The sequence below is a fragment of the Chiloscyllium punctatum genome, chromosome 8 (genome assembly GCF_047496795.1).
Source record: "Chiloscyllium punctatum isolate Juve2018m chromosome 8, sChiPun1.3, whole genome shotgun sequence".
NCBI classification, from domain to species: Eukaryota; Metazoa; Chordata; class Chondrichthyes; order Orectolobiformes; family Hemiscylliidae; genus Chiloscyllium; species Chiloscyllium punctatum.
Window position 1 is genome coordinate 31,568,718 of NC_092746.1, and position 14,487 is coordinate 31,583,204.

The window sequence follows — 14,487 nt, forward strand, 5'->3', positions numbered from 1 at the left end:
GCATCAGTGACACTGTTCCTGAATACAGGTCACCACACCAGTGACAATGGTCCTGAATACTGGCCATCGCACCGGTGACACTGCTCCTGAATACTGGTCATCGCATCAGTGACACTGGTCCTGAATACTGGTTATCGCATCAGTGACACTGCTCCTGAATACAGGTCATCGCATCAGTGACACTGCTCCTGAATACTGGTCATGGCATCAGTGACACTGGTCCTGAATACTGGTCATCGCATCAGTGACACTGCTCCTGAATACTGGTCATCGCATCAGTGACACTTGTCCTGAATACTGGTCATCGCATCAGTGACACTGGTCCTGAATACTGGTTATCGCACCAGTGACACTGCTCCTGAATACCGGTCACCGCATCAGTGACGCTGGTCCTGAATACTGCTCACCGCATCAGTGACACTGGTCCCGAATGCAGGTCATCGCATGAGTGACACTAGTCCTGAATACTGGTCATCGCACCAGCGACACTGGTCCTGAATACTGGTTATCGCATCAGTGACACTGCTCCTGAAAACAGGTCATCGCATCAGTGACACTGGTCCTGAATACTGGTTATCTCATCAGTGACGCTGGTCCTGAATACAGGTCATCGCACCAGAGACACTGGTCCTGAATACTGGTCATCGCATCCGTGAAACTGTTCCTGAATACAGGTCTCCGCATCAGTGACACTAGTCCTGAATACTGGTCATCGCACCAGTGACACTGGTCGTGAATACAGGTCATCGCAGCAGTGACACTGGTCCTGAATACTGGTAACCGCATCAGTGACGCTGGTCCTGAATACTGCTCACCGCATCAGTGACACTGGTCCTGAGTACAAGTCATCGTATCAGTGACGCTGGTCCTGATTGCAGGTCATCTCACCAGTGACACTGGTGCTGAATACTGGTCATCACATCTGTAACATTGGTCCTGAATACAGGTCTCCGCATCAGTGACACTGGTCCTGAATACTGGTTATCGCACCAGAGACACTGGCCCTGAATACAGATCATCGCACCCGTGACACTGCTCCAGAATACAGGTCATCGCATCAGTGACACTGGTCCTGAATACTTGTCCCGCACCAGTGACACTGGTCCTGAGTACTGGTCATCGCACAAGTGACACTGCTCCTGAATACAGATCATCGCACGAGTGACACTGCTCCTGAATACAGGTCATTGCATCAGTGACACTGGTCCTGAATACTTGTCCCGCACCAGTGACACTGGTTCTGAATACAGGTCATTGCATCAGTAACAATGCTCCTAAATACTGTTCATTGCACCAGTGACAATGGTCCTGAATACAGGTCATCTCACCAGTGACACTGGTCCTGAATAGTGGCCATCCCATCAGTGACACTGGGCCTGAATACTGGTCACCGCACCAGTGACACTGGTCCTGAATACTGGTTATCGCACCAGTGACACTGGTCCTGAATACAGATCATCGCACCCGTGACACTGCTCCAGAATACAGGTCATCGCATCAGTGACACTGGTCCTGAGTACTGTCACCGCATCAGTTACACTGGTCCTGAATACTGCTCACCGCACCACTGAAACTGGTCCTGAATACTGGTCATTGCATTTGTGACACTGGTCCTGAATACTGCTCACCGCATCAGTGATGCTGGTCCTGAATACGGGTCACCGCATCAGTGACACTGATCCTGAATACTGGTCATTGCACAGGTGACACTGTTCCTGAATACAGGTCATCGCACCAGTGACACAACTCCTGAATACAGGTCATTGCATCTGTGACACTGGTCCTGATTACAGGTCACCACATCAGTGATACTGGTCCTGAATGCAGATCATCGCATCAGTGACACTGGTTCTGAATACTGGTCACCGCATCAGTGATACTGGTCCTGAATGCAGATCATCGCATCAGTGATGCTGGTCCTGAATACAGGTCACCGCATCAGTGACACTGCTCCTGAATACTGGTCATTGCACAGGTGACGCTAGTACTGAATACAGGTCACCACACCAGTGACACTGGTCCTGAATACTGGTCATCGCACCAGTGACACTGGTCCTGAATACAGGTCAGCGCACCAGTGACACTACTCCTGAATACAGGTCACCGCACCAGTGACACTGGTCCTGAATACTGGTTATCGCACCAGTGATACTGGTCCTGAATACAGATCATCGCACCCATGACACTGCTCCTGAATACAGGTCATTGCATCAGTGACACTGGTCCTGAATACTTGTCCCGCACCAGTGACACTGGTTCTGAATACTGGTCATCGCACCAGTGACACTGCTCCTGAATACAGATCATCGCACCAGTGACACTGGTCCTGAATACTGGACACCGCACCAGTGACACTGGTCCTGAATACTGGTCACTGCACCAGTGACACTGCTCCTGAATATAGATCACTGCACCAGTGACACTGGTCCTGAATACTGGTCATCACACCAGTGACACTGGTCCTGAATACTGGTTACGGCACCAGTGACACTGGTCCTGAATACTGGTCATCGCATCCGTGACACTGGTCCTCAATACAGGTCTCCGCATCAGTGACACTGGTCCTGAATACTGTTCATCGCACCAGTGACACCGACCTTGAATACTGGTCATCGCACCAGTGACCCTGGCCCTGAATGCTGCTCACCGCATCAGTGACACTGGTCCTGAATACAGGTCACCACATCAGTGACACTGGTTCTGAATACTGGTCACCGCATCAGTGGCGATGTTCCTGAATACTGCTCACCGCATCAGTGATGCTGGTCCTGAATACTGGTCACCGCATCAGTGACACTGTTCCTGAATACAGGTCACCGCACCAGTGACAATGGTCCTGAATACTGGCCATCGCGCCAGTGACACTGCTCCTGAATACTGGTCATCGCATCAGTGACACTGGTCCTGAATACTGGTTATCGCATCAGTGACACTAGTCCTGAATACAGGTCATCGCATCAGTGACACTGCTCCTGATTACTGGTCATGGCATCAGTGACACTGGTCCTGAATACTGGTCATCGCATCAGTGACACTGGTCCTGAATACTGGTCATCGCATCAGTGACACTGCTCCTGAATACTGGTCATCGCATCAGTGACACTGGTCCTGAATACTGGTTATCGCACCAGTGACACTGCTCCTGAATACCGGTCACCGCATCAGTGACGCTGGTCCTGAATACTGCTCACCGCATCAGTGACACTGGTCCTGAATGCAGGTCATCGCACTAGTGACACTGGTCCTGAATGCAGGTCATTGCATCAGTAACAATGCTCCTAAATACTGTTCATTGCACCAGTGACAATGGTCCTGAATACAGGTCATCTCACCAGTGACACTGGTCCTGAATAGTGGCCATCCCATCAGTGACACTGGTCCTGAATACTGGTCACCGCACCAGTGACACTGGTCCTGAATACTGGTCACCGCACCAGTGACACTTGTCCTGAATACTGGACACCGCACCAGTGACACTGCTCCTGAATACTAGTCATTGCATCAATGACACTGGTCCTGAATACTGGTTATCGCATCAGTGACACTGCTCCTGAAAACAGGTCATCGCATCAGTGACACTGGTCCTGAATACTGGTTATCTCATCAGTGACGCTGGTCCTGAATACAGGTCATCGCGCCAGTGACACTGGTCCTGAATACTGGTCATCGCATCTGTGACACTGTTCCTGAATACAGGTCTCCGCATCAGTGACACTAGTCCTGAATACTGGTCATCGCACCAGTGACACTGGTCGTGAATACAGGTCATCGCAGCAGTGACACTGGTCCTGAATACTGGTAACCGCATCAGTGACGCTGGTCCTGAATACTGCCCACCACATCAGTAACACTGGTCCTGAGTACAAGTCATTGTATCAGTGACGCTGGTCCTGATTACAGGTCATCTCACCAGTGACACTGGTGCTGAATACTGGTCATCACATCTGTAACACTGGTCCTGAATACAGGTCTCCGCATCAGTGACACTGATCCTGAATACTGGTTATCGCACCAGTGACACTGCTCCAGAATACAGGTCATCGCATCAGTGACACTGGTCCTGAATACTTGTCCCGCACCAGTGACACTGGTCCTGAATACTGGTCATCGCATAAGTGACACTGCTCCTGAATACAGATCATCGCACCAGTGACACTGGTCCTGAATACTGGACACCGCACCAGTGACACTGGTCCTGAGTACTGTCACCGCATCAGTGACACTGGTCCTGAATACTGCTCACCGCACCACTGACACTGGTCCTGAATACTGGTCATTGCATTTGTGACACTGGTCCTGATTACAGGTCACCATATCAGTGATACTGGTCCTGAATGCAGGTCATCGCATCAGTGACACTGGTTCTGAATACTGGTCACCGCATCAGTGACGATGTTCCTGAATACTGCTCACCGCATCAGTGATGCTGGTCCTGAATACGGGTCACCGCATCAGTGACACTGCTCCTGAATACTAGTCATCGCACAGGTGACACTGTTCCTGAATACAGGTCATCGCATCAGTGACACTACTCCTGAATACAGGTCATCGCACCAGTGACAATGGTCCTGAATACAGGTCACCGCACAAGTGACACTGGTCCTGAATACAGATCATCGCACCCGTGACACTGCTCCTGAATGCAGGTCATCGCATCAGTGACACTGGTCCTGAATACTGGTCACCGCATCAGTGACACTGGTCCCGAATACCGGACATCTCACCAGTGACAATGACCCTGAATACTGCTCACCGCAGCAGTGACACTGGTCCTGAATGCAGGTCATCACACTAGTGACACTGGTCCTGAATACAGGTCACCGCAACAGTAACAATGCTCCTAAATACTGTTCATTGCACCAGTGACAATGGTCCTGAATACAGGTCATCGCATCATTGACACTGGTCCTGAATACAGATCATCTCACCAGTGACACTGGTCCTAAATAGTGGCCAACCCATCAGTGACACTGGGCCTCAATACTGGTCACCGCACCAGTGACACTGGTCCTGAATACTGGTCACCGCACCAGTGACACTTGTCCTGAATACTGGACACCGCACCAGTGACACTGCTCCTTAATACTAGTCATCGCATCAATGACACTGGCCCTGAATACAGGTCATCGCATGAGTGACACTAGTCCTGAATACTGGTCATCGCACCAGTGTCACTGGTCCTGAATACTGATTATCGCATCAGTGACACTGCTCCTGAAAACAGGAAATTGCATCAGTGACACTGGTCCTGAATACTGGTTATCTCATCAGTGACGCTGGTCCTGAATACAGGTCAACGCACCAGTGACACTGGTCCTGAATACTGGTCATCGCATCCGTGACACTGGTCGTGAATACAGGTCTCCGCATCAGTGACACTGGTCCTGAATACTGGTCATCGCACCAGTGACACTGGTCGTGAATACAGGTCATCGCAGCAGTGACACTGGTCCTGAATACTGGTAACCGCATCAGTGACGCTGGTCCTGAATACTGCTCACCGCATCAGTGACACTGGTCCTGAATATCGGTCATCGCATCAGTGAGAATGGTCCTGAATACTGCTCACCGCATCAGTGACACTGGTCCTGAGTACAAGTCATCGTATCAGTGACGCTGGTCCTGAATACAGGTCATCGCACCAGTGACACTGGTGCTGAATACTGGTCATCACATCCGTAACACTGGTCCTGAATACAGGTCTCCGCATCAGTGACACTGGTCCTGGATACAGGTCATCGCACCACTGACACAGGCCCTGAACACTGGTCATCGCACCAGGGACCCTGGCCCTGAATGCTGCTCGCCGCATCAGTGACACTGGTCCTCAATACAGTTCACCGCACCAGTGATACTGGTCCTGAATACTGGACATCGCACCAGTGACACTGGGCCTGAATACTGGTCACGGCACCAGTGACACTGGTCCTGAATACTAGTCACGGCACCAGTGACACTGGTCCTGAATACTGGTCATCGCATCCATGACACTGGTCCTCAATACAGGTCTCCGCATCAGTGACACTGGTCCTGAATACTGTTCATCGCACCAGTGACACAGGCCTTGAATACTGGTCATCGCACCAGTGACCCTGGCCCTGAATACTGCTCACCGCATCAGTGACACTGGTCCTGAATACAGGTCACCACATCAGTGACACTGGTCCTGAATGCAGGTCATCGCATCAGTGACACTGGTTCTGAATATTGGTCACCGCATCAGTGACACTGGTCCTGAATACTGGTTATCGTATCAGTGATGCTGGTCCTGAATACAGATCATCGCACCAGTGACACTGGTCCTGAATACTGGACACCGCACCAGTGACACTGGTCCTGAGTACTGTCACCGCATCAGTGACACTGGTCCTGAATACTGCTCACCGCACCACTGACACTGGTCCTGAATACTGGTCATTGCATTTGTGACACTGGTCCTGATTACAGGTCACCATATCAGTGATACTGGTCCTGAATGCAGGTCATCGCATCAGTGACACTGGTTCTGAATACTGGTCACCGCATCAGTGACGATGTTCCTGAATACTGCTCACCGCATCAGTGATGCTGGTCCTGAATACGGGTCACCGCATCAGTGACACTGCTCCTGAATACTAGTCATCGCACAGGTGACACTGTTCCTGAATACAGGTCATCGCATCAGTGACACTACTCCTGAATACAGGTCATCGCACCAGTGACAATGGTCCTGAATACAGGTCACCGCACAAGTGACACTGGTCCTGAATACAGATCATCGCACCCGTGACACTGCTCCTGAATGCAGGTCATCGCATCAGTGACACTGGTCCTGAATACTGGTCACCGCATCAGTGACACTGGTCCCGAATACCGGACATCTCACCAGTGACAATGACCCTGAATACTGCTCACCGCAGCAGTGACACTGGTCCTGAATGCAGGTCATCACACTAGTGACACTGGTCCTGAATACAGGTCACCGCAACAGTAACAATGCTCCTAAATACTGTTCATTGCACCAGTGACAATGGTCCTGAATACAGGTCATCGCATCATTGACACTGGTCCTGAATACAGATCATCACACCAGTGACACTGGTCCTAAATAGTGGCCAACCCATCAGTGACACTGGGCCTCAATACTGGTCACCGCACCAGTGACACTGGTCCTGAATACTGGTCACCGCACCAGTGACACTTGTCCTGAATACTGGACACCGCACCAGTGACACTGCTCCTTAATACTAGTCATCGCATCAATGACACTGGCCCTGAATACAGGTCATCGCATGAGTGACACTAGTCCTGAATACTGGTCATCGCACCAGTGTCACTGGTCCTGAATACTGATTATCGCATCAGTGACACTGCTCCTGAAAACAGGAAATCGCATCAGTGACACTGGTCCTGAATACTGGTTATCTCATCAGTGACGCTGGTCCTGAATACAGGTCAACGCACCAGTGACACTGGTCCTGAATACTGGTCATCGCATCCGTGACACTGGTCGTGAATACAGGTCTCCGCATCAGTGACACTGGTCCTGAATACTGGTCATCGCACCAGTGACACTGGTCGTGAATACAGGTCATCGCAGCAGTGACACTGGTCCTGAATACTGGTAACCGCATCAGTGACGCTGGTCCTGAATACTGCTCACCGCATCAGTGACACTGGTCCTGAATATCGGTCATCGCATCAGTGAGAATGGTCCTGAATACTGCTCACCGCATCAGTGACACTGGTCCTGAGTACAAGTCATCGTATCAGTGACGCTGGTCCTGAATACAGGTCATCGCACCAGTGACACTGGTGCTGAATACTGGTCATCACATCCGTAACACTGGTCCTGAATACAGGTCTCCGCATCAGTGACACTGGTCCTGGATACAGGTCATCGCACCACTGACACAGGCCCTGAACACTGGTCATCGCACCAGGGACCCTGGCCCTGAATGCTGCTCGCCGCATCAGTGACACTGGTCCTCAATACAGTTCACCGCACCAGTGATACTGGTCCTGAATACTGGACATCGCACCAGTGACACTGGGCCTGAATACTGGTCACGGCACCAGTGACACTGGTCCTGAATACTAGTCACGGCACCAGTGACACTGGTCCTGAATACTGGTCATCGCATCCATGACACTGGTCCTCAATACAGGTCTCCGCATCAGTGACACTGGTCCTGAATACTGTTCATCGCACCAGTGACACAGGCCTTGAATACTGGTCATCGCACCAGTGACCCTGGCCCTGAATACTGCTCACCGCATCAGTGACACTGGTCCTGAATACAGGTCACCACATCAGTGACACTGGTCCTGAATGCAGGTCATCGCATCAGTGACACTGGTTCTGAATATTGGTCACCGCATCAGTGACACTGGTCCTGAATACTGGTTATCGTATCAGTGATGCTGGTCCTGAATACAGGTCACCGCATCAGTGATACTGGTCCTGAATGCAAGTCATCGCATCAGTGACACTGATTCTGAATACTGGTCACCGCATCAGTGACGATGTTCCTGAATACTGCTCACCGCATCAGTGATGCTGGTCCTGAATACGGGTCACCGCACAGGTGACACTGTTCCTGAATACAGGTCGTCGCACCAGTGACACTACTCCTGAATACAGGTCATCGCACCAGTGACAATGGTCCTGAATACAGGTCTCCGCACCAGTGACACTGGTCCTGAATACAGATCATCGCACCCGTGACACTGCTCCTGAATGCAGGTCACCGCATCAGTGACACTGGTCCTGAATACTGGTCAGCGCACCAGTGACACTGCTCCTGAATATAGATCATTGCACCAGTGACACTGCTCTTGAATGCAGGTCATCGCAACTGTGACACTGGTCCTGAATACAGGTCAGCGCAGCAGTGACACTGGTCCTGAATACAGGTCATCGCACCAGTGACACTGCTCTTGAATACTGGTCATTGCATCTGTGACACTGGTCCTGATTACAGGTCACCACATCAGTGATACTGGTCCTGAATGCAGATCATCGCATCAGTGACACTGGTTCTGAATACTGGTCACCGCATCAGTGACGATGTTCCTGAATACGTCTCACCGCATCAATGTCACTGCTCCTGAATACTGGTCATGGCACCAGTGACACTGCTCCTGAACACTGGTCATCGCATCCGTGACACTGGTCCTGAATACAGGTCTCCGCATCAGTGACACTGGTCCTGAATACAGGTCTCCGCATCAGTGACACTGGTCCTGAATACTGTGCACCGCTGCAGTAACACTGGTCCTGAATACTGGTTATCGCACCAGTGACACTGGTCCTGAATACAGGTCATCACACCACTGACACTGTTCCTAAATACTGGTCATTTCATCTGTGACACTGGTCCTGATTACAGGTCAACGCAACAGTGAAACTGGTCCTGAATACTGCTCACCGCATCAGTGATGCTGGTCCTGAATACTGCTCACCGCATCAGTGACACTGCTCCTGAATACTGGTCATGGCACCAGTGACACTGCTCCTGAACACTGGTCATCGCATCCGTGACACTGGTCCTGAATACAGGTCTCCGCATCAGTGACACTGGTCCTGAATACTGGTCACTGCATCAGTGACGCTGGTCCTGAATACTGGTCATCGCACCAGTGACACTGCTCCTGAATACTGGTCATTGCATCTGTGACACTGGTCCTGATTACAGGTCACCACATCAGTGATACTGGTCCTGAATGCAGGTCATCGCATCAGTGACACTGGTCCTGAATACAGGTCATCGCATCAGTGACACTGGTTCTGAATACTGGTCACCGCATCAGTGACGCTGGTCCTGAATACAGGTCGTCGCACCAATGACACTGGTCCTGATTACAGGTCACCACATCAGTGACACTGGTACTGAATACAGGTCACCGCATCAGTAACAATGCTCCTAAATACTGTTCATTGCACCAGTGACAATGGTCCTGAATACAGGTCATTGCATCATTGACACTGGTCCAGAATACAGATCATCTCACCAGTAACACTGGTCCTGAATACTGGTCACCGCATCAGAGACGCTGGTCCTGAGTACTGCTCACCGCATCAGTGACACTGGTCCTGAATACAGGTCACCGCATAAGTCGCGCTGGTCAAGAATACAAGTCATCGCGTCAGTGACACTGGCCTATAATACTAGTCACCGTACCAGTGACACTGGGCCTGAATACTGGTCACCGCACCATTGACACTGGTCCTGAATACTGGTCATCGCACTAGTGACACTGGTACTGAATACAGGTCACCGCATCAGTAACAATGCTCCTAAATACTGTTCATTGCACCAGTGACAATGGTCCTGAATACAGGTCATCGCATCATTGACACTGGTCCTGAATACAGATCATCTCACCAGTTACACTGGTCCTGAGAACTGTCACCGCATCAGTGACACTGGTCCTGAATACTGCTCACCGCACCACTGACACTGGTCCTGAATACTGGTCATTGCATTTGTGACACTGGTCCTGATTACAGGTCACCATATCAGTGATACTGGTCCTGAATACAGGTCATCGCATCAGTGACACTGGTTCTGAATACTGGTCACCGCATCAGTGACGATGTTCCTGAATACTGCTCACCGCATCAGTGATGCTGGTCCTGAATACGGGTCACCGCATCAGTGACCATGCTCCTGAATACTGGTCATCGCACAGGTGACACTGTTCCTGAATACAGGTCATCGCATCAGTGACACTACTCCTGAATACAGATCATCGCACCCGTGACACTGCTCCTGAATGCAGGTCATCGCATCAGTGACACTGGTCCTGAATACTGGTCACCGCATCAGTGACACTGGTCCCGAATACCGGACATCTCACCAGTGACAATGACCCTGAATACTGCTCACTGCAGCAGTGACACTGGTCCTGAATGCAGGTCATCACACTAGTGACTCTGGTCCTGAATACAGGTCACCGCACCAGTGACAATGGTCCTAAATACTGTTCATTGCACCAGTGACACTGGTCCTGAATACAGATCATCTCACCAGTGACACTGGTCCTGAATAGTGGCCATCCCATCAGTGACACTGGGCCTCAATACTGGTCACCGCACCAGTGACACTGGTCCTGAATACTGGTCACCGCACCAGTGACACTTGTCCTGAATACTGGACACCGCATCAGTAACGATGTTCCTGAATACTGCTCACCGCATCAGTGATGCTGGTCCTGAATACGGGTCACCGCATCAGTGACACTCGTCCTGAATACAGGTCATCGCACCAGTGACACTACTCCTGAATACAGGTCATCGCACCAGTGACAATGGTCCTGAATACAGGTCTCCGCACCAGTGACACTGGTCCTGAATACAGATCATCGCACCCGTGACACTGCTCCTGAATGCAGGTCATCGCATCAGTGACACTGGTCCTGAATACTGGTCACCGCATCAGTGACACTGGTCCTGAATACTGGTCAGCGCACCAGTGACACTGCTCCTGAATATAGATCATTGCACCAGTGACACTGCTCTTGAATGCAGGTCATCACAGCAGTGACACTGGTCCTGAATACAGGTCAGCGCAGCAGTGACACTGGTCCTGAATACAGGTCATCGCACCAGTGACACTGCTCTTGAATACTGGTCATTGCATCTGTGACATTGGTCCTGATTACAGGTCACCACATCAGTGATACTGGTCCTGAATGCAGATCATCGCATCAGTGACACTGGTTCTGAATACTGGTCAACGCATCCGTGACGATGGTCCTGAATACTGCTCACCGCATCAGTGATGCTGGTCCTGAATACTGCTCACCGCATCAATGTCACTGCTCCTGAATACTGGTCATGGCACCAGTGACACTGCTCCTGAACAGTGGTCATCGCATCCGTGACACTGGTCCTGAATACAGGTCTCCGCATCAGTGACACTGGTCCTGAATACAGGTCATCACATCAGTGATACTGGTTTTGAATACAGGTCTCCGCATCAGTGACACTGCTCCTGAATACAGGTCATCGCATCAGTGACACTGCTCCTGATTACTGGTCATGGCATCAGTGACACTGGTCCTGAATACTGGTCATCGCATCAGTGACACTGCTCCTGAATACTGGTCATCGCATCAGTGACACTGGTCCTGAATACTGGTCATCGCATCAGTGACACTGCTCTTGAATACTGGTCATTGCATCTGTGACACTGGTCCTGATTACAGGTTACCACATCAGTGATACTGGTCCTGAATGCAGATCATCGCATCAGTGACACTGGTCCTGAATGCAGGTCATCGCACTAGTGACACTGGTCCTGAATACAGGTCATTGCATCAGTAACAATGCTCCTAAATACTGTTCATTGCACCAGTGACAATGGTCCTGAATACAGGTCATCTCACCAGTGACACTGGTCCTGAATAGTGGCCATCCCATCAGTGACACTGGGCCTGAATACTGGTCACCGCACCAGTGACACTGGTCCTGAATACTGGTCACCGCACCAGTGACACTTGTCCTGAATACTGGACACCGCACCAGTGACACTGCTCCTGAATATTAGTCATTGCATCAATGACACTGGTCCTGAATACTGGTTATCGCATCAGTGACACTGCTCCTGAAAACAGGTCATCGCATCAGTGACACTGGTCCTGAATACTGGTTATCTCATCAGTGACGCTGGTCCTGAATACAGGTCATCGCGCCAGTGACACTGGTCCTGAATACTGGTCATCGCATCTGTGACACTGTTCCTGAATACAGGTCTCCGCATCAGTGACACTAGTCCTGAATACTGGTCATCGCACCAGTGACACTGGTCGTGAATACAGGTCATCGCAGCAGTGACACTGGTCCTGAATACTGGTAACCGCATCAGTGACGCTGGTCCTGAATACTGCCCACCACATCAATAACACTGGTCCTGAGTACAAGTCATTGTATCAGTGACGCTGGTCCTGATTACAGGTCATCTCACCAGTGACACTGGTGCTGAATACTGGTCATCACATCTGTAACACTGGTCCTGAATACAGGTCTCCGCATCAGTGACACTGGTCCTGAATACTGGTTATCGCACCAGTGACACTGCTCCTGAATACAGGTCATCGCATCAGTGACACTGGTCCTGAATACTTGTCCCGCACCAGTGACACTGGTCCTGAATACTGGTCATCGCACAAGTGACACTGCTCCTGAATACAGATCATCGCACCAGTGACACTGGTCCTGAATACTGGACACCGCACCAGTGACACTGGTCCTGAGTACTGTCACCGCATCAGTGACACTGGTCCTGAATACTGCTCACCGCACCACTGACACTGGTCCTGAATACTGGTCATTGCATTTGTGACACTGGTCCTGATTACAGGTCACCATATCAGTGATACTGGTCCTGAATGCAGGTCATCGCATCAGTGACACTGGTTCTGAATACTGGTCACCGCATCAGTGACGATGTTCCTGAATACTGCTCACCGCATCAGTGATGCTGGTCCTGAATACGGGTCACTGCATCAGTGACACTGCTCCTGAATCCTAGTCATCGCACAGGTGACACTGTTCCTGAATACAGGTCATCGCATCAGTGACACTACTCCTGAATACAGGTCATCGCACCAGTGACAATGGTCCTGAATACAGGTCACCGCATCAGTGACACTGGTCCTGAATACAGATCATCGCACCCGTGACACTGCTCCTGAATGCAGGTCATCGCATCAGTGACACTGGTCCTGAATACTGGTCACCGCATCAGTGACACTGGTCCCGAATACCGGACATCTCACCAGTGACAATGACCCTGAATACTGCTCACCGCAGCAGTGACACTGGTCCTGAATGCAGGTCATCACACTAGTGACACTGGTCCTGAATACAGGTCACCGCATCAGTAACAATGCTCCTAAATACTGTTCATTGCACCAGTGACAATGGTCCTGAATACAGGTCATCGCATCATTGACACTGGTCCTGAATACAGATCATCTCACCAGTGACACTGGTCCTAAATAGTGGCCATCCCATCAGTGACACTGGTCCTGAATACTGGTCACCGCACCAGTGACACTTGTCCTGAATACTGGACACCGCATCAATGACACTGGCCCTGAATACAGGTCATCGCATGAGTGACACTAGTCCTGAATACTGGTCATCGCACCAGTGACACTGGTCCTGAATACTAGTCATCGCATCAATGACACTGGCCCTGAATACAGGTCATCGCATGAGTGACACTAGTCCTGAATACTGGTCATCGCACCAGTGACACTGGTCCTGAATACTGGTTATCGCATCAGTGACACTGCTCCTGAAAACAGGAAATCGCATCAGTGACACTGGTCCTGAATACTGGTTATCTCATCAGTGACGCTGGTCCTGAATACAGGTCATCGCACCAGTGACACTGGTCCTGAATACTGGTCATCGCATCCGTGACACTGGTCCTGAATACAGGTCTCCGCATCAGTGACACTGGTCCTGAATACTGGTCATCGCACCAGTGACAC